Genomic DNA, 18922 nt, shown 5'->3' on the forward strand with positions numbered 1-18922 from the left:
TCTTCGTGCCTCTTCTGTATCCTTTGATGAGAAACTGCTCAGCTGTTGGAGCCTAATTCAGCACTGGAATTACAGAGCACAGGAGCTGGTAATCTTAATGCTGAATGTGGTTCTTGTGTGTGTTCATGTTGTGCAGTGTGTGGAACTGGAAGCAATTTCAGGCTTTCTTAACTCAGTGAATTTGTGAAAGTCGTGGATGCTTCATAAAAATAGGAGCTGTCCTATTTAGTATATTTTTGACAGAGTTTAAAACCTTGTTTTCTTGAATGGAAAAGAGCTATATAATTTCTGGCCCGGGTTTCTGTTGCTGCCATTACATCACAAATACATAAAATAAAAAGGAGGAGGAGCTGATGAGTGAGGAAGCTCAGTTTCTGTATATATCTAATGGTATGGTTAAAAATCAGTTTACTAGAACTTGCACATTCCATGAGATTCTGCTATGTTTTACAGCTGTTTTGAGAGTTGTTCCAATATAGTTGGCTGCTCTTGGACTTTGTGTATGCTTTGTAGAAATCTTGACACTGTTTCCTGTTTGTACTAAGGTACTGTGTTTCAAAGGCACACACGGTTTTCTCCTAACAATTTAAAACTTGGTTTGGAAAACTGTTGCCAAACAGTCATGTAATAAAATCCATGTTTTTAAAGATACTGAGTAATTTGGCACTTCTCAGAGTTGAATGTTACAAACCAAGGTTCATATCCATGTTGTGGATGCACGTTGCAGGGATTTGGGTCTCTGCACATTGCGTTGCATTAAGAATTCAACAAAGCAAAATTAGGTGTCTGATTTCACAGTAGATGCTGTCATAATCATCCCTCTTGCCAAGGCTGCAGGATTGAGCCATTTAAAGCAAGACATGGGCCAGCCCTCACTGGGATCAATGGAACTGCTGGACACAGGGAAGAGGGTTACCCATGCAATAAAATATGGGAGAAGCAGGTATGACTCACACTTACTGTCCTACTTCGCCAGTGGGAGTATTCATGTAAGGTTTGAACTCTTACATATGGATCTGTTGGTCCAGGGTTTTCCATTATCTCAGTGATATCTAACTAAAGATGGGAGATGGTTCTCCATTACAATTCAGTATAAAAATTGTCTAATTTAGTACTGTGCAGTGTTCCCTGTTTATAACTAGTGATTCCCTCTGGCAAGTTGAAAGTCTTAGCAACAGAAGAATAAAAAACCAAATCAACTGGAATTCTGTTGAGGTATTCTGCCTTATAAAACCAATTTTGTATAATAGCTTTATGTTAATTTCTGTAAAGCAAACTGCAGCAGAGCCCCACTGTGTCACCGCGGGATCAGGCCCAGCTGTTCCTAGGAATTGTCAAAACATAAGAAACTCAGTGGCTGTCTATGGGCTGCAGAATTGTGGCCCCAGAAATGGGAGAACCCCACCATCCTGTTGTGTTAAGGGTTGGATTTCTTCTAGGTGGGAATTTAAAAGTGAGTTTAAGAAGTCATTGGTACACCCAGTCAGCCCTTTCCCACCAGTAGTTTAAACCAAAGTTGTTCATAACTGTATGCTTTCATTTGTGTGTGTACATATGTGTGTATATATAAATATATAGACATTTTAAATATCTATAGATCTATAGTCTTTACCCAAGAAACTTTTTATTTATGAAACATGAAATGATTTTGTAAATACTGTGCTAATATACTTAAAAAATAAAGTCATTTTAAGTTGTTTTTGCGGGAGATTTTCTTGTTGCTAGTACATTGAACGTCTAGCTGCTTCCATAAATTCATAGTCATAGCTGCTCTTCTCCCTGCCTTTATGTATTACTTACTGGATCTACAGGAATGTTCTCAGTGCTACATAGGCTGCTGCAGATGATTTTGGGTGGGTTTCTCCTTAAAAAGGTCATCCAGATGGTGAAGGGAGTGTGTGGGCTGCCCTATAATAACTTCAATTGAGCTCTCCAACATCAGCTATCAAAAGTTGTCACCCAAGTGTGCTGTGGGAGGAAATGAGGAGTAACAAACTGCTGCTGCCCCTGTAACTTCAGAAACAGCAGAGCAGCACCTCTGTCCAGTCTGTCTTTGCAGCCCTGGGATGGTATTTCTGTGAGAGGAGGATCACTTGTGTTACTGCTAAAGCACTGCTGGGTAAGTTCTGGATTTCCTGAAGGTGTCTTTAATGTTCATTTGACTGCAGAGAGGAGCTACAAGTCCTGCCTGGTGAGCTTTCCGCTCACACATCCTCTTCAGTGGAGCTGAGCTGATGGGAACAGTGGAAATTATTGGCAATTCCTTTGCTTGTTCAAGATTACTTCAACTGTGGCTGTTGAACTTAAGTGTCTCTTCAGAAATGTTTGTGACTTCACCACACACTTTCCTCTCTAAGGGAGCCATGAACCACAATTTGAGCAGTTAACATCCTGTTTAAACAGTTTAACGCAACTTCAGGGTGAACTGCAAACTCAAGAAGACTGGTGCTAAAGCTCAGGAAAACTGCATGCTTGAACTTTGGGTTGAGAGACATGGTGCTAATCTAAATGTGTGGTACGAGCAAATATCTCAATGCAGTACTACCAGTGATGCCCAGTACCTGTGATCCAGACTGCTGCAGTCAGTTTGACCAGGAAAACCAACCCAAGCCTGAGCCTGTAGTCCAGAAGTCTAAAGTGCTTGATCAGAGCTCTGTAATTCAGCAGTTGCTACTGAGTTACCTGCCTAAGACCTGAAGTGGACAGCCTCTGGTTTGTTTCCACTTTGCAGAAGAATTTTTATCTCCTATGGAACATAATCCTTTCGTGCTCTATGACTCCGTGCTCTTGTCAGAGATGCAACCAGTACTGTCTTGGACTTCAGCACCTCTTGCTTCCTGTATCCTTGAGTGTTCTTGCAAAGCTTTCACAATGAAAAAGTGTGAGCTGGACTTCATCTAGTTCCTTGTTGGTTCCCTGCTGAGCCTGTGGCAGAAATGCAGCAGAGGAAGGGCATGGCCTGGGAGGTGTACCCCAAACCTTTCACACTGCAACTGGGCTGTGGAAAAAGGGCAGGGAGTACTCAAAGTACAAGAAAAGGGCAGAACCAGGCTATTTTTCAATGAAAGGATGAATTGGCAAGAAACTTTAATACACAAATGTAAATAGCACAGAGACAAGGATCATCTGCTTTGGGGGAGGAAAGCTGCAGTGTTGAAACAAATTTTGCTTTCCTTCTGTTCTTTTGCTTGCTTGTTTTTAAAGGCTACAGAATGGGGGCTTTTGAAATTATTGGGCTGGAGAGTGGGTGCTGTGAAGAGAAGTCTGCCAGGAATACAAACTTGGTGGGAGAATTAAAGAACATAGGAACTGCAAGTTTGCTGGAAGAGTGTGAAAAGTTTCTCCTAACATCGCTAAAATTGGAACTTTTGGACCCTCCAGAGTTATGGGACTGTTTCTTCACTGAGAGGGTTATCAAGCGTTGGAACAGGCTCTCCAGGGAAGTGGTGGAGTCACTGGATTTGGCACTCAGTGACAGAGCTCTGTTGACAGGGTGGTGGTCAGTTAAAAGTTGGCCTTAATGATCTTGGAGGTCTTTTCTGTTCTTAATAATTCCATGATTCTGTATAGTGCTGCTGCCTGCATGTGACCAAGCAGCTGAGCACGTGGAGGTCCTTGGGGATGTGCAGTTGTCACATGAAGTCAGACTCTACCTCCACACCTCAGTGATGTCCCCTGGGCACAGCAACTGCTCAGTGCAGAGTAAGGTCTGGCACACCTTCAACTTGAATTAAAGTACTGAATATTACTGTCATTCACAATTTATGTACCTGCAGCCGGTGAAAGATTTCGAAACTGCTCTAGTAATTAGTCTTCCCCTTTTCCTACCCCATGCTCTGCCTTTCTTTTAAGGCTGCACAATAGGTGGGTGCAGGTTAAACTTGGAATGGTTAGCAGACCTGTGGAAAAAGAGAGACAACATTTTTCAGAACTTGGCTTGAGGGTACTTGTATTTGGTTGCATTCATTTAACATCCCTTTTTGTCTTCCAGAACTGCTGCAGAAATTGCTTATAGAGCAACCTTTGGTTGTATTTTGGGCAGTTGGGTTTTCTGTTGGGTTTTTTTTTGTTACTGTTTTGGGGGTTTTTGCTGTGTAAGAAAGCAGTATGCCTTAATAAACTAGATACATGGAAAGAGGAGAAAAAAAACCCCCAACAAATCAGTGGAAATCCACGGTGCTGTTAGCCAGAAGGTTCATCCAGAGACAAATGAAAGTTCAGACAGCAGTAAGGAGGAAAGGGATCAAGATCTATTCATTGCAATCAATTTCATCTAAGTTTGAGCATAGCCAGTTAAGATAGTTTCACTGAAGAAAAAGGTGATCAGGGTTCTCTGATACTGCTGACTAGTTCAGCTCAGTGAAAAAGAAAATTCAGCTATTGAAGGTGAAGTGGAAGTAAAGGCACTGTGTTGTGTGCACAGCTCTGCAGGTATGGGAGTTAGCCTAGGTGGAATTTGGAAGCTTTGATTTGTCCTGCATCAAGAAATGCTGAGAACTTAAGGATTGTAATAAAGTGATATAAATTGTAATTAAAGGAGCCTAGCATGGAAATAGATTCCTTTGTATCCTTCACTGTAATTACAAAACAGGTTTTCAGAAACAATCCCTCTGTAACTGGAGTTACAGTTAAGAATGAAAACTGCACCAGGCTTTCATGTGGCCAAGCACTTACTGTTCTGAAAGTGAGGTTTTGGCTGGCACAGATAAACAGGTACCACTGTACAAACCTAAAATGTCCTCTCTTACCTGGTCTGTAGGTAGGAAAAAAGTTATTTTTTGATAGACTGCGCAAGCTGAAAACTACTGTGATGTTATTTAATGTGACAATGTAAAGAAATGTGGGTTAAAGAGGTGGTTACAGGGAGGAGGGCAATTGTTTTTTCTTTATAGTACCCCTTAACCTGCTCTGTCCTCTGATGCTCTGGCCACTGGAGAACCTCATCCCAGCAGAAGATTGGATAAGGGGCACTGGGGCCTTTGCCTCCTGTTTGACCCTGGGTGCCTCCTCCACTGCTCCCACAGGATGCAGGGAGAGGGGGACACACAGCTCCTCCCCTGCCTGCAGCACGGACAGGAGAGGCTTCGGGATGGATACTCAGTAGAGCCTTGGAGCAGGGTATTAAATGGGGCACCCTACCACCCTTACAGCTCTGTTTATTTAGCAAAGGCGATGCCTTGACACTACCCTAGCCCTGTTAGGTTGCCCTTTACACTGCCTTTTTTTTCCTCATACCAGTTCTCTGGAAATGACATAAACCAAATAGTAATGGGCAATTGGGGAATAATATCACCATGAGATGGGTGTTGGTGTTTGCAGTGGCGGTACACCAGAACACCAAAGCATAAACAGCTTTTAATATCTTACTGAACAGGAAATTAAGCTGATTACAGCATCAATGAGGAAGTGCAATTAACATGGGATAAAATATGGCATGACTCTGGCAGTCACAGGGAGGGTGACAGAGGAGAAGGTGGTTGCTGTCCCCCAGGGCCAGTTAAAGGAGCTACAGCTATTTCCTTGGTGACAGTGGGAGCTCTTGACATGCTCTGAGGGTGAATTAATAGCACAGTGCGTGTCAAAGGCAAGGAGGGAAAAGATGCTAAAACAAAACAAGCAACACAAGAGAAAAGCTTGTGCTGAAAGGTGCAAGTCACTACTTGTTTATTTACCCACCACAGAAAACAGCCCATTTTCCATGGGCACTTGGTGACAGACTGGTCCATGCCCTGAGCCTGCTCTTAGTCCAGATTGCACCCTTGGGCTGGGAAACCTGAACAAAACAACCTCAGTGCACAGCTGCCAGGCCAAGGGCTGGGGAGCAGCCAAGAGAAAGTTCTGGGAGCTCACAAGGCTTTGTAGAGTAGAGCAGGGACTGGCAAAAGGGAGGAGGAGGGAGAGGCTCCAGCAGTATTTCCTCCATGCTGAACTGGTTGTGGGGGGGGTCACAGCAGCAGCTGTGGCTGGTACAGTTCACCAAACTATGGGCAAGGCCTTCCCTTGCCTTCATGCTGCTCCAGCACCTTTAACTTCCTCGGCATTGTTCCAGTGAGACACCTTTGGCAGGTGAGAGAAACCTGTCTGTCTGTGTTGTGTGCCATCACCAGTTCAGCTCAGGTTGGTTTCAGCCTTCCTGAAGAGGAGAAGTGAGACCAGGTTATTTGTTGAGTTGCTGCTCAGTATAAATACCTTTATTTGAAAAGTGTCCCACTCTTCCCGAGGAGTGACAGCACAAGTGAGGCAGGGCCCATTGCAAGGTTTGTGCTTCACTTGAATCCCACGGAACTGGAGAGCTGTTAAACCCACAGGACAAAAGGGGAGTGTCCAAACTTCGAGCTCTGAAAGCATTGCCCTACAATGGTCATACAAGTTTGAAGACCTGTGAACCTTTTGCTGGAGTAGTTCCTAAAGGGAGCTACTTTCTGGATTTATAGGTAACTTTGCCAGCCCAGTCAATCTGTGGCTAAATTTTATTTTTTAGTAAAGCAAACGTACATGCATCTGCTGTTATGTCTTAAGCATAACATTCCTCAACACGGTGATCTCACAGGTCTGAAAAGAAACCCAGTGAAAGAGTAGTTTTGCCAAGGAAAAGACTTCAAAAGCCATACATGTAGGTGACAGTCATATCTCATTGGCCTCCAAGCATCCCTAGGTGCCAAAGTTCCCTGAGTGCCAAAGAGAAACTGATGACATCTGTATCTGGATGTCTGGAGAGAACATCAAAGCTGTGAGACCCCCTCTTACTGTCTGGATTCCTTAAGGTGTTCTGGTGACCCCAAAAGAAGCAAAACCCAATTTTGCCAGAGAAGGACTAAAGATGAGAAGGGGGCTGAGTGTTGTCATTGCAGAGGGTGGCAGGGAGCAGAGCTCCACGTCCTTCACCTTATTCATAGCTCGGCACACCTGCCACAACAGGGGTCTTAACAAAGTGTAATAATGGCCTGCCTGATGCAGTAAAAAGCAGCTTTTTGCTACAGCACTAAGGACCTCTCCCTTACAGTACTGGATCATGCTTCCCTTGTCTGATTATACCAAAGTGGCCTTCTTTTAACTCTGGTGCACAATGAGGTCACCCAAAATAAATAAACAAGACCAGTGGGAGGGGTGGGGAAGAGAACTGCTTTGTAGGTACTGCTGCTGGCTCATGTGGGTGGTTCAAGGCCAGTGCTCATTGCAGGCTTCTCAATCCAAGAGAACACCTGGCAGAAAGAGGCAGTGCCTCTTCCTGGTTCTGCAGAGTTAATCATTAGTAGATTTCTCTGTATTCTAGCCTTAAAGAGCTAGAGTGGGGGGAGTGCTTTCCCCACTTCCCTTGGGTTCCCCTGCACACAATCGTGAGCATCCAAAGGGTGGCTGGTGGCTCAGGTTCCTGGTTTAGATTTTGTCCCATCACTTCTAACCCTCACCCAGAGCAGCTCAGCCAAGCTGGCTGCATTCTGCCAGGTGCAGCCTCTGAAATGCTGGCTCAAGCACCCCAGATTCCCTCAAGAGGCCACAAATGCAAGGTTTCATTTGGGTTTGATTTAATAGCAGGCTTGCCTCTGTTAGCACCACAGGAGTGAACTGAAACTGCTCAGAAAGACCTAACCTGTGCCAATAGAAGCAAAAGGTTATTTGTGCTTTGGTGTGAAGGCAAATAAAAGTAAAAACCCATCATGCTTTTAACGCAAGATGTTTGACAGCTTTGACAAATGTAGGTAAGAAATGTAGAATCTGTGGTCCCTTCCAGTGGTATAGTCCCACACATTGTGATTTTGGGACCAGTTAGTGCTTTTGGGTCTGAAGTGAATCTCTCTGAGGCACAGAGAAAGTCCCAAGTCACATGGAGGAAAAGGAGAAAAAAGGGCCAAGGGAGGGTCCAGGGCACAACTTTGTTTCAGGGCATCCAGGATAAAAATGACCCTAAGTCCAGGAAAACATGGCCTTGGAGGAAGGACTGGAACTAACAGGTTAATTAAAAAAAAAAAAAAGAATAAAATCTGTGGCAGGAATGAAAGGTGCAAGAATCACTTCCCCAGACCTGCAGCAGAGCAGACAAAAAGCTGACTCTGCACGGGGATGGAGAGACAGACCAGACACTTTTAAAGCTCCTTTTGCCCATGCTCATGTTAATGTTCTAACAATTCAGAAAGAGCAACCAAGGAAAAATTTTCCACCACAGTGGTTGCTTCACATCCTGCACAGGGAGCTGCTCCCATGAGAAGCCTGGGAGCACACAGTGACCAAAGCAGAAGGTTGGGATGGACTGAACTCCTCAAAAAACAGATCAGAGCAGCAGAAGGGTGACACACGTGCACAGCTCTGGTGACACAGGACTTGGGGCTGCACTGATAGACCTCTCAATTTTGTAACCCCATGTGTTGAGATTGCCATGGGTCTAGGTCCTCTAACACCCATGGCTTTATCTCAGCCTGCAGGAGGTCAGAGACACCTGTAAAAATGGTAATCAGACTGCCAGGATGGATGTTGCTCTTCTGGGAGCTAGACTACAGGAAAAACCTCCTGTCAAGATGGCACACACATGACTACAGGTGGGGAAGTGCATGAGAAAGGATACAGTGATGGTCTGAAATGAAGTTTCATGCAAAGGGAAAAAAACCCAAACCCCTTGTGATTCCTGGGATGGGCAAGGTGTGCTTTTGGCTGGAAGAAGACTGGGGACTTAAGGACCCATGCATGAGGCCAGATGGGGTTCTGGGTCATGAGAGATCATGGTGACAGTGGTTTGTGGCTCCTTTTCTTGGGTACAGCCTGCAGTTCACAAAAACACTGTTTTTTCCTGGGAAGCACTGGAATTTTGTGTATGTCCAGTGCCAAAAAGGCCAACAGCCATCCTGTGAGGAGGATGGGCAACATTACACTTTAATGACCAGTCCATGCATTTGGGAGAGCCCGTCTTGCCTCCAGAGGCTGTTTGTCTTGAATGCTCTTCAAACTGGAGTGAATTCTCTTATGCAGAGGTTTGTATCTACTAAAATAAAGCTAGAAGAGAACAACTGGGGGAAAATGTCATGAATATTCATAAAGACCCATTAAAAACTGTCTTTAGTGGTTTAATTCTTCCTTAGTGAGTATGGTTGTTGGGGTCATGCTTTGTTTTGATTCAGATGGTATCTGCATCAGAGTGAATAATTTGAACAGGTGCCCTGAGATTTTGAAATACTGCCATTTCTTTAGGGATAGAGAAAAATAGAGCCAAAATTTAAACTCAGATGATTAAAATAAGCAGTTTAAAAACACCTGTTTAAAAGTTCTTGTTTATTTTAACTTATTAAAGCAAAAAATGCTGAGCAACAAATCAATCCCTGATCTGTCCCACACCCCATCCTGGCACACAGGCAACTACCAAGCTGGTGCTAGACTGGAGAAGTGATCCAGATAAACCTTTTTAATTTTTAATGGGACATGTGAGTGCTTTTTTTTCCCTTCCACATTTCCTAGATAGGCTCTGCACCACGCTGTGTCATTTTTCCTAAATGGCATACCATGGTTCTTTTACAGCTGGCTTGTAGCAGGGGGAGTATTTTGTCTGAGTCACCAGAGCCATCTGGTCTAGACAAATATTTTAGTGAATGATGTCTCTTTCTTACTTAGACTGCTTTTATTCTTCTGTTTATGTGAAGACAAAGGCAAGGTGGTCTCTCACTGACTCGCTCACTCTCCCTCCACGAGCTGGCATTAAACCATGGCCTCACCCAGCTTCAACACCACCAAACATTACAATGTCTGTGGGCAGATTTTCAAGCTGTGTTTGAACTATGAAATGTTGTTTTTCTTCCTGGGCATTTGCAAACATTTCTGTTCAGTTCCCTGCCGATTGCTGAAGGTGGAAGTCCATCATGTGGGGTGGAGACTCCTCAAAACATTGACTGTGTGTGCTTCCTGCAGCACTTGGCTATCACCCCATGTTCACAACTAGTGTTTCCTTGAAACAGCAAGTTCCTTCCCTCATTGCAAAGGGATTTGGGTGGCTTCAGCTTCATCTCCCACCTTTGGCTCTCAAATGACATTTGCTGGAGCTGGTTCATGGTGATGTTGCACACTGGGTCTTCACCACCAGCCTTGCTATCATCCCACAACAAATACTTGATGTGATATAAATATTTGTTCTAATAAAAACCTTCCACGGAGGCAGCATAAGAAAAGCATAGAGCAGTTAGTTAGAAATAACATTTCTTCTGGACGGGAATAGACTGGCTCAGAGACTGCTGCATTTATTGAGTTAGCAGTGCTGGAGACCCCACGTGTGCCAATGCTGTGTGGATGCAGCAGGAAAAGAGAGCCCAAACATGCAGCTGAAGACCCCACAGTGACATGATCCCAGTGGAGACACCACTGCTGTGGGTTTTGCTCAGCCCCTGTGACCTGAGCACACAGACCCAGCCAGGGGCTCTCTCCCTGCTTGCACACCAGCACATGGAGATGGGAGGGCCCAGGGAAGGGGCCAGAGAAAATGCTGCTTTTGTATTCACGGGTGGGTGGCTGCCCTCAGTCACTGCTTTATCACTGCTCAAAGCCAGCTCTGCACACAGGGCTTTGGCTTCCCCTTTCTGCAGCACAGTCAGCACTTAAAAACTGAGATGTGTGCATGTGTGTGCCTGCTGAGGGCGGGGAAGGTTGGACTTTCACCTGTGCTTGTGCTCCTTTGCACCCATGGATGACTGACACTGCCCTGGTGGCCCTCCTGGACCCTCCTGAGCCCAGGCTGCCTCTCCCTAAGCTCCCTCTTCCTCCCCCTCAGCCAGCAAGGCAAAGCATGACAAGGTCAGTCATGAGGGATTCTTCAAATGACTCATTAGCAAGTGATTTCCTGCAATGGACTAAAACAAGACAGCTGAGTCACTGGCTCTGTGTCGAGGTTTCAGGGGTTTTACATACCACTGGCTCTAGTCTGTCTGCCTGCCCCCATGCAGGGAAGGTCCTCAGCAGAGTCAAAGCTGGAAGATGCCCAAAGGAAGATCCTGTATATCCTCCTCAGAGCTGGCCTGTGTTTGGTGCATGGAGCTGCCAGCTCATTACATGCCAGAAAAAAAATTATGTACATGCACCAGCATCCCCCTGCCAGGAGGATCCAGCTGAGCCAAGGCATTACTGAGTGCACCAGTTTTGCAGCAAATCTGGCACAATCTGGTGGTTGCAAGGGGTGCCTTGGGTTTGAATGGGATTCCCCCCCCACCTTACTGGGTATTTTGGGCCAGGTCCACAGTGCTTGTCTATGATATAACCTGAATAATATATGGTATGGACATCAGGATACAGCTTGTTGTGGCTTAGCTTGCAACAGCACCCAGTCAGTGTAAACTGTGGATACAGGCAGCTCTGACCCCATGACAGGGGTGTGCTCGCACAGGCATGTACTGTACTACTAGAAAAGCATCACTGGTTTGTCTGGGTCTGCAGGAGACTGATAACCTATGGGCACACAGCTTGAGAACCGCTGAATTCCTAAATAACTAAAAATGAAGAGAAAGCTTTGGGTTGTGCTGCATTATTTTTCATGATTCTGCACTGATTTTAGTCCTTCTGGAAGTTGCTCAATAGCATTTCCCTCTCCCAGCAACACCAGGAGTGTCACAGCTGATGTTTGATGCTGCTCTCAGAAGCATTACCCCTAAATCTTGACCACAGTGTCAGAAGTGATGAAACTACAGCTGAGCCTCAGAGCTTGGGTTCTTTATGCTGCACGTACACTTCAAATGTTTCACTGGGAAGAAGCTCCACCTGCACCACCACTTCCTCCACAGAGCTCCTGTAAATATTTGCATTGCCACCAAATGCTGTAGCTGAACTCTGCCTGTACCAGACAGCCAAATTATTTTCCTGTTCAGGCAGAGGTTCAGCCTGGATCGCCCCACTGACTGGAACAAGTCTGAGGAATAGGGATGAGGGTGAAGTGGTTTACATGAATACGAGTGGTGCCAGTTTAACAACTCCTGAGAGCTGGAGCAACATCAGTGAGATACAGCCAGCATCTCCCCAGGCTTATGGCAATTTAAACTGACTGATAAATGTTTGATGAGCCAGGTGGGAAGGGTGTGCCATTGTCCCTCTCCCTCCAGTGCTCTGAGTAATGGAAGGTGGTCTGTCTTTGGTAGCTAGTTATAAAAATGAAAAATGTAAGAAAAAGCTCCCCCAAAATCAGTTATATATGGGAAATTCTTTGCTTGGCAAAGGGAAGCTGTTGGAGGCATTCCTAAAGTCAAGCATTTTGGGGACTGAGAGCCCTCTGCAGCAGAGACAGAGCCAGAAACTGGGTTAAACCTCTGCAATAAGATACATCTCCAGGCAGGCAGTAGCAAAGCCTGGAAAGGGTAAAATAATAATAATAAAAAAATAGCAATAGTTAGTTAATTGGGATTATGCCTTTCAGTAACACAGTTACTGAATCTATTGGGTTTTATTTTGTTAGACCATGAATACACTCCCTGCTCCAGGCAGCAGATGTGGTTCCTCGGCCAATGTCAATTGAACTAAACTTGCACAGCACAGAAAGGCAGGAGAGCTTTCCAGAAAAGAACTCACAGACCCTTTTTGGATCTGACCTGGGAGAAAATTGTGAGGCCAAGAGCATGAGCCAGGGAGCAGGGAAACGCAAGCAGCATTGTCCTTCATCCTAAGTGGCTTGGTCAGGAGATTAGTCCTGCTCTACAGGATGCCAAACCTTGCCAGTGCTCACACAGACGCCTGGAAAACAGGGACAAGGCTTGGAGCAGGGCTGGCAGGAGTAGGGGAGGCAGCACCCTGCAGACCCATTGCAGCTCTGCAATCCCAGCCTTTGAAGGTAAAAACCTTCCATCAGGATTACTGAACTCCCACCAGGGATTTTCCCCCCTTTCCCCTTCCCTAGTCCTGTTTTTCCCTCTGGGGCAGACACCTCCACTGTGCTGCAGGGGATCTTCCCCTCCCTTCAGGTTTAATCTTCATCACTGGTGTTTTCCCAGAGCTGCTGTTCCCAGCCCTGGTGCTTTTGGAAGAAGAAAGAAAAGCACATTGGAAATGGGTGGCAGCCCAGGCTGTGAGCCCTGGGGGACAGTGGGGCGGCTGCTGGTTCCAGCCTTTGCATTCCTGTGCTCTGCATGCTTCCCTAAGGAAAACTGAGATTTTTCAAACATTTCAGAGGGATTAGCAGGTCCAACTCCTATGAAAATCAACAGGAACTAGACACACAGCCAGCTGGGGGAAGAAGAAAAGGAAAAGGACATTAAACACCCAGCTAAAGCTGTAGTGATGAATCAACCATACTCCAGCCCCCAAAGGATGAATCAAGTATATCACTGATCCACACTTTTCAGACAACTAAAATTTGCCTTAAAAGTCCATGAGTTATGAATACACTGGGGTTTTTTTCAGTAACATGTAAAGCAAGGGAATCATTCTATTACACATAAATACATAGGAATATTTTCCATTGGCCTTTAAAGGACCTGCTTGTTAAAAGATCTTTTCTGACTGTCATTTACTTATACCAATGATCTGGAGATTAAGAAAGCAGGGGTCAGGCCAGGCCAATTTTTCATGTGCTGAAACTCCACTGTGTACAAGTGCATTTAGGGTAGTGCAGTGAAAGCATCCCTCCAGGAAGAACAGGAGTAAGAAATTCCTGGTAGAATTAAATCCCTCTGAGGGCTGCCTGGCATGCTGCCTTCTGCCATGTGGCTGGAGCTTTTCCATCAATCCTCCCATCTCCTTTATGGTGCCTGTTGAAAGGACGCCACAGCTAATGAAGGACCAGCAGCTGGACAGTGAGATGTGCAGGCCATAAATCCAGGGCTCCCGACACAGGGCTGGATTTCTGCCACTCTGCTTTACACAGACACCCAGCAAAGTGATTCATGGGCTCTTGAAGGCAGCTCTGCCTCCCTGTGCAAATCACAGATCTCTGTGTGGATGGTGATGTGTAGAATAAAACTGGCCTCTGGGCAACAGGGACACCAGGAGAGATGAGCACCAGTGTGCTGTTGCCACCCTGTGACGCCACCACGACCTGCTTACATGTCCTGGGAGGCTGGCACAGTTAAATCTCATTAACTAAAAGCAGTATAAGCACACTAAGACACTGCAGAGCTCCCTATCCCTCCTGCTGTGCACAACTGCTGGAGGTCCTGGGAGAAAAACCTTTCCTCCCAGGCTTCTTCCAGATTTCCCTACCAAGGGAAGGCTACCACTGAAAATATTGGCATTTGGTTTTCCTTTCCCCAACTCCATCTGAATAAAAAAGAATTGCTGGAAGTTTTCAGGCAAATGTCCTCTCACATGGCATCTTAAATCTCATGGTGTGCCATCAGAACAGGCTTTGTATCAACCATTTATAACACAGAAAGCTCAAGAAAGTACAATGAGTGAAACATATTAGTGACAAAAAAAGGTGGAGCACTTTGGTTAAGATTTTTCATCTATGAGCACCACTGACACTGAGGGTTTCTCTCTGTGCCTTGCAGTATCAGGCTTCTAATTAATGTAATTGTCCTTATGACGAGCAGTTAAGTGCCAGCCCAAGTGTGTCCTCAAATCTATCTACATGAAGAGGAAGATGATGATACACAGTAAGGGGGAGTAGGAGGATGAGGATTCCTGCTCCAAATGGCCCATGGTATCCAGCTTTATTTATTTGTTTGTTTGTTTATTTATTTATTTAAAATGACATGGATTTGAAGCTTCCCTTCAGTGCAAGCATTTCAAAACCAGCCACCCTGGAGGATCTGCTGCCTGAAGAGGGCCTGGCTGGTCAGGAATGAGCCCCTGCCTCAAAAGATCTGGTCCAAGCCAGCCCCTGTGCAGCAGATGGAAACCCATGAGCTGTGAGGATGCTCACACAGCTGAGCCCCAGGACCTGCAGGCTGAAACAGAGCCCATTTTTTACCCTAAACCAGTTGGTTTAATTGAAGGACCTCTCCATAACCCTGCCAGTCACATGTCCTGAGATCACTGAGCTGAAAACCAACACTGTTTCCTGAATCCACTGGGCTGGGACAGCCTGCTGGGGCATTCCCTGACTCACTCTGTGGAGAGGAAGGTATTTACCTCCCCAGGTACCTGCAGCAGCCCTTCTTTTTACACATCTCATTTGTGATGGCAAAAAAAGCCTCTGAGGATCCAATTTACCCTATAGAAAAAAAGAATAAAACAACACCCAAACTGTCAATCATAAATATCCCATAATAAGCAATTTTAAAAAGGAAAAAAATATACAATATAGACACATGCATATAAAATATGCTTCATATTTGAGACTTCTCCAGTGCTCATTAGTTGCTGAATATAGATGTTGTGGGCTGCTGTGCCCACTCAGAGCCACCAGCTTTGCCGCTGCCTACTTCACCAACTGATTTCTCCAGGTGGGATGTGCAAATAAGGCCAATTCCTGGCACAGGCATCTGAGGACACAAGATTATTTGAGGGGGTCAAGGTCCAAGGGAGAAGCCCCACTGCTTAGAAATGGGAGTGATCTTTTTCCCCATCATGCAGCAAGCACAAGAAGATGAAGCCAGGCATTTCCTGGATACAAGTCCCTGGTTCATCTTCTGTCTTGATGCAAAAAAAAAAAGAAAAAAGTTAAAAAACCCTCTAGATGCTTATGTTAACACCAAATTTAAAAACCACATTTTGTTTTTTTCCCAGCAGGAGAGATGCAGAAGGTAAGGGATCAAACTGGAGGTTTGTACTTTTCAAGGGGTCTTCTGCAGCAGCCTTTGCCTGTCCCCTCTCTCCAAGAAACCTGGCTTGTGGGGCAGGGACCAGAGAGGCACAGGCAGGAGCTTGAGCAGGGCTGCACAAATGCAAAACTGCAAAACTACTGTTGTGTTCACAACTGCCATCATCTAGAGCATCCAGGGAACGATTCCTTTATATTGAATTACTAACAAGGATGGACTAAGGTGTACTTACATGTAGCATGCACACAAGCAGCCATGCAAAAAGCAGCAAATTATGTGAAGGTCAGAACTGAAACAAAAAAAAAAATTCTGTTTTGACTTAAAAATGAAAAGGTTTTATTTTTTTTGGGAAGCTTTTCTGCACAGGCAGTGCCACCATTTTGACTTTTGCCTCAGGGTGGAATGGGGCAAAACAAACCCCAGAAAATGATGCTGACTGATAGAGGCTGAGTTTTTAAGCAGGTTCATTTCCCAGACACCAAAGCTGTTTGTTCTTAGGATCTTTAGTGGGAGGTGGGTCTTCAGCTGAAGAAGGGAATGCAGTAGAGAAGGATGTGCTCCTCCTGCAAACTGCACTCCCACCAGTTACACCTGACTGAATCTTTGAACCACAGACAAAAATCTGGCAGATGTCAGGAGGGAGGAACTGCCACGCAGAACTTGGCTCCCCTTTCAAAGCAAAGCGAACCAAAGCAGTGCAGCCCCAAACAAGCAGCCCAGGTCTGTGTGGGCCGTGTGTGTGAGTGTGCTGCAGTGTTTGCCTGGCTGTGTGCCTGCTGGGCATGGAGGATGCATTGCCCTGTGTGTAGGAAAGCACAGAGTGCCCCTGCTGTCACAGGACCTGAGCCTGGCAGGAGCACAGAGCTCTGCCCATGTCCATTCCTGGGGTGAAAACTCAGCAGCACCCAGCTGCCAAGAGAGGCAGAAGCTGCCAGTGCCAGTGCTTGCCACTGCTGTCCATGCCAGAGGAGTAGGAAGGTTATGAGTTTAGAAGACATGCAGTGACTCCTCTGTGCCCACACGGCCTCCTCATGCCCTTAGGGAGGGCCAGGAAGCAAAGCTCTGATGGCTCCTGGCTGCAGCTCCTCCTTTGGAGCAGGAATTGCCAGGTTGGTGTCCTGGTGCCCACCTGGGCCCTGGCTGCTCCATCAGGAGAGGTGCCAGCTGTGACTGGAGAGGCACCTCCTGCTCTGCAGCAGCCCCAGCTCCCCACGGTGCACGAGTAAGGAGCACACCACTTGGCTTCAAAACATACAATATACTTTATTGCCTGCTAGATAATCAAAGTGAGGAGTAAACACCATAGCTGGAAAAAGCAGAAAAGGACCAGGAGAAGGAAAAGAATATCCAGTCACCAAACAAGTTATCAGGCAATAAACCATACACAATATAAATAATCTGTTTCCCAAACAACTAAATCTTTATTTTGCTAATGGCCATTATATGGTTAATTATCAGTAGTAAAATCTCTGGATTTCCTTTTCTACACAGCATTAGTAGTAAGAAATATATAAGGGACTCTGCAGAAAGCAATACAAAGGAGTTATATACACAGGCACCTTCTGTGGAGCAAGAACAGAACCTCATCTAATAAGGAAGGGCTATCTACAAACCAGAAGACCATGGTAATACAATATTAGCTCAGACTTAGTTTAGCTGCAGCCTTTCCACAAGGTAGGCGAGCCAACTTATGTATACATATATATTTTAATATAGATATATATAGAGATTTATTATTTTAAAAATAATGTGAACTACCTGTAGTTCCTAGACTAATTTTAAAGAGGCAGTGTACCTTTCTGAAGCTTCATTTCAGGAAGTATATTAAAAATGGTATATAAAAGACTAGCAGACCCAAGCTCACGTATCGAGTCCTGATATCTTCCCTCCAACTTCTTTGTCTAATGCTATAGCTGCCACCTGCATTGACAGCAATGCCTTTAGTCATCTGGATTGCTATTTATGTTGCTGTAATTGCTACCACTAAGTTTACTGGATTATAGTGTTAGTAATTGTTGATTATAAATAGCAATAATGCTGCAGTACACTGTCAAAGCCTGCTGCGTTATGAAGATCTAGTCTGTATGTGCATGCAGAATTTTGTTGTTTAATCTAAAAGAACATTTCTCAGTCAAAGTGCTTCCCTTGTCAACCCCACCATGTTTTCAACCACATGGCAAGGGCCCCACTCTCTTAAAGGAAGATGTGATGCCTCTCACCCCACACCAAACTCTCAGCAGCCCTTCACACAGCACCCATTCATACAATTTTTTTCAGGACATAACCCCTTCCCCTCATACAGCCAGTGTCCTTAAGGCTACTAAATATGACTTGTTAAAATTAAAACTGACTATTTGAAGAAATGCTTTTAACACATTTTGGTCAAACTCCAACTGGGCCATTCGAGCCTCATTCTCCCCACACAGGCAGGGAGCAGAGCCTGTTGCTGCTGCCCAAGAGCCAAGGCCAAGCTGCCAGCAGGGGATGAGGAAGGGAGAGACATTTGCAGGGAGCACCATAAAGGCCCAGCAAGGCCCAGGTGCCTTTTGTGCCACCCTTTTCCAGCCTGCTCCCTGTTTGTCACTCACAAAGGCAAAGTGGGAGCATGCCCATGCAGACAGGCAGCACCCCTTCCAATGGATCTCCTCCTAAAAACAGGGATGGAGGGATGAGGCCCCTCCTGTAAGCAGTATCACTTTGCTCTCAGCCCAACCCTCGCTGCTCACATGAGATGCCACATCACTTGTGTTCATGACACAGATGTCACTCAGCACACTCCCTGCCCGAGGGTTTCTAGAAGCCTCTTCCCAAATCAGTGATCACACCCTGATCTGCAGCTGCTCTGTCTCAGCTCCCACTGTTGAGGGTATCCCCCACAGCCTGCCACATTTCCTGCCCAACCAGGATCCGGCCCATGGGACTCAGCATGGTCCCACCTGCACAAGTGACCACTCTGCTCCCCTGCAAGCTCCAGCATCTGGCCAGAAGTACACAGCACACACTCAAGAGAAGCCAGAAGCCATCTTTGACAGAGCACAAGACATGTATGGCAATAAACAAACAGTTTCCCCGAATAATTCTGACGTTTTGGTATGGGAGCTTAAAAATAGGTATTTGAAAGAAGGATCCTGATGGAACAGGATGTATTTGCAGTGCCAGGGAAGGAAGGATGATCTCTGCCCAAGAGGATACCCACACATCCTTGCTGAATTGCTCCCTCTGCATCTTTGATTACCAAACAGTAAAGACAAAGTTCCTGACTGGTA

Source organism: Catharus ustulatus, chromosome 2, assembly GCF_009819885.2.
Source record: "Catharus ustulatus isolate bCatUst1 chromosome 2, bCatUst1.pri.v2, whole genome shotgun sequence".
NCBI classification, from domain to species: Eukaryota; Metazoa; Chordata; class Aves; order Passeriformes; family Turdidae; genus Catharus; species Catharus ustulatus.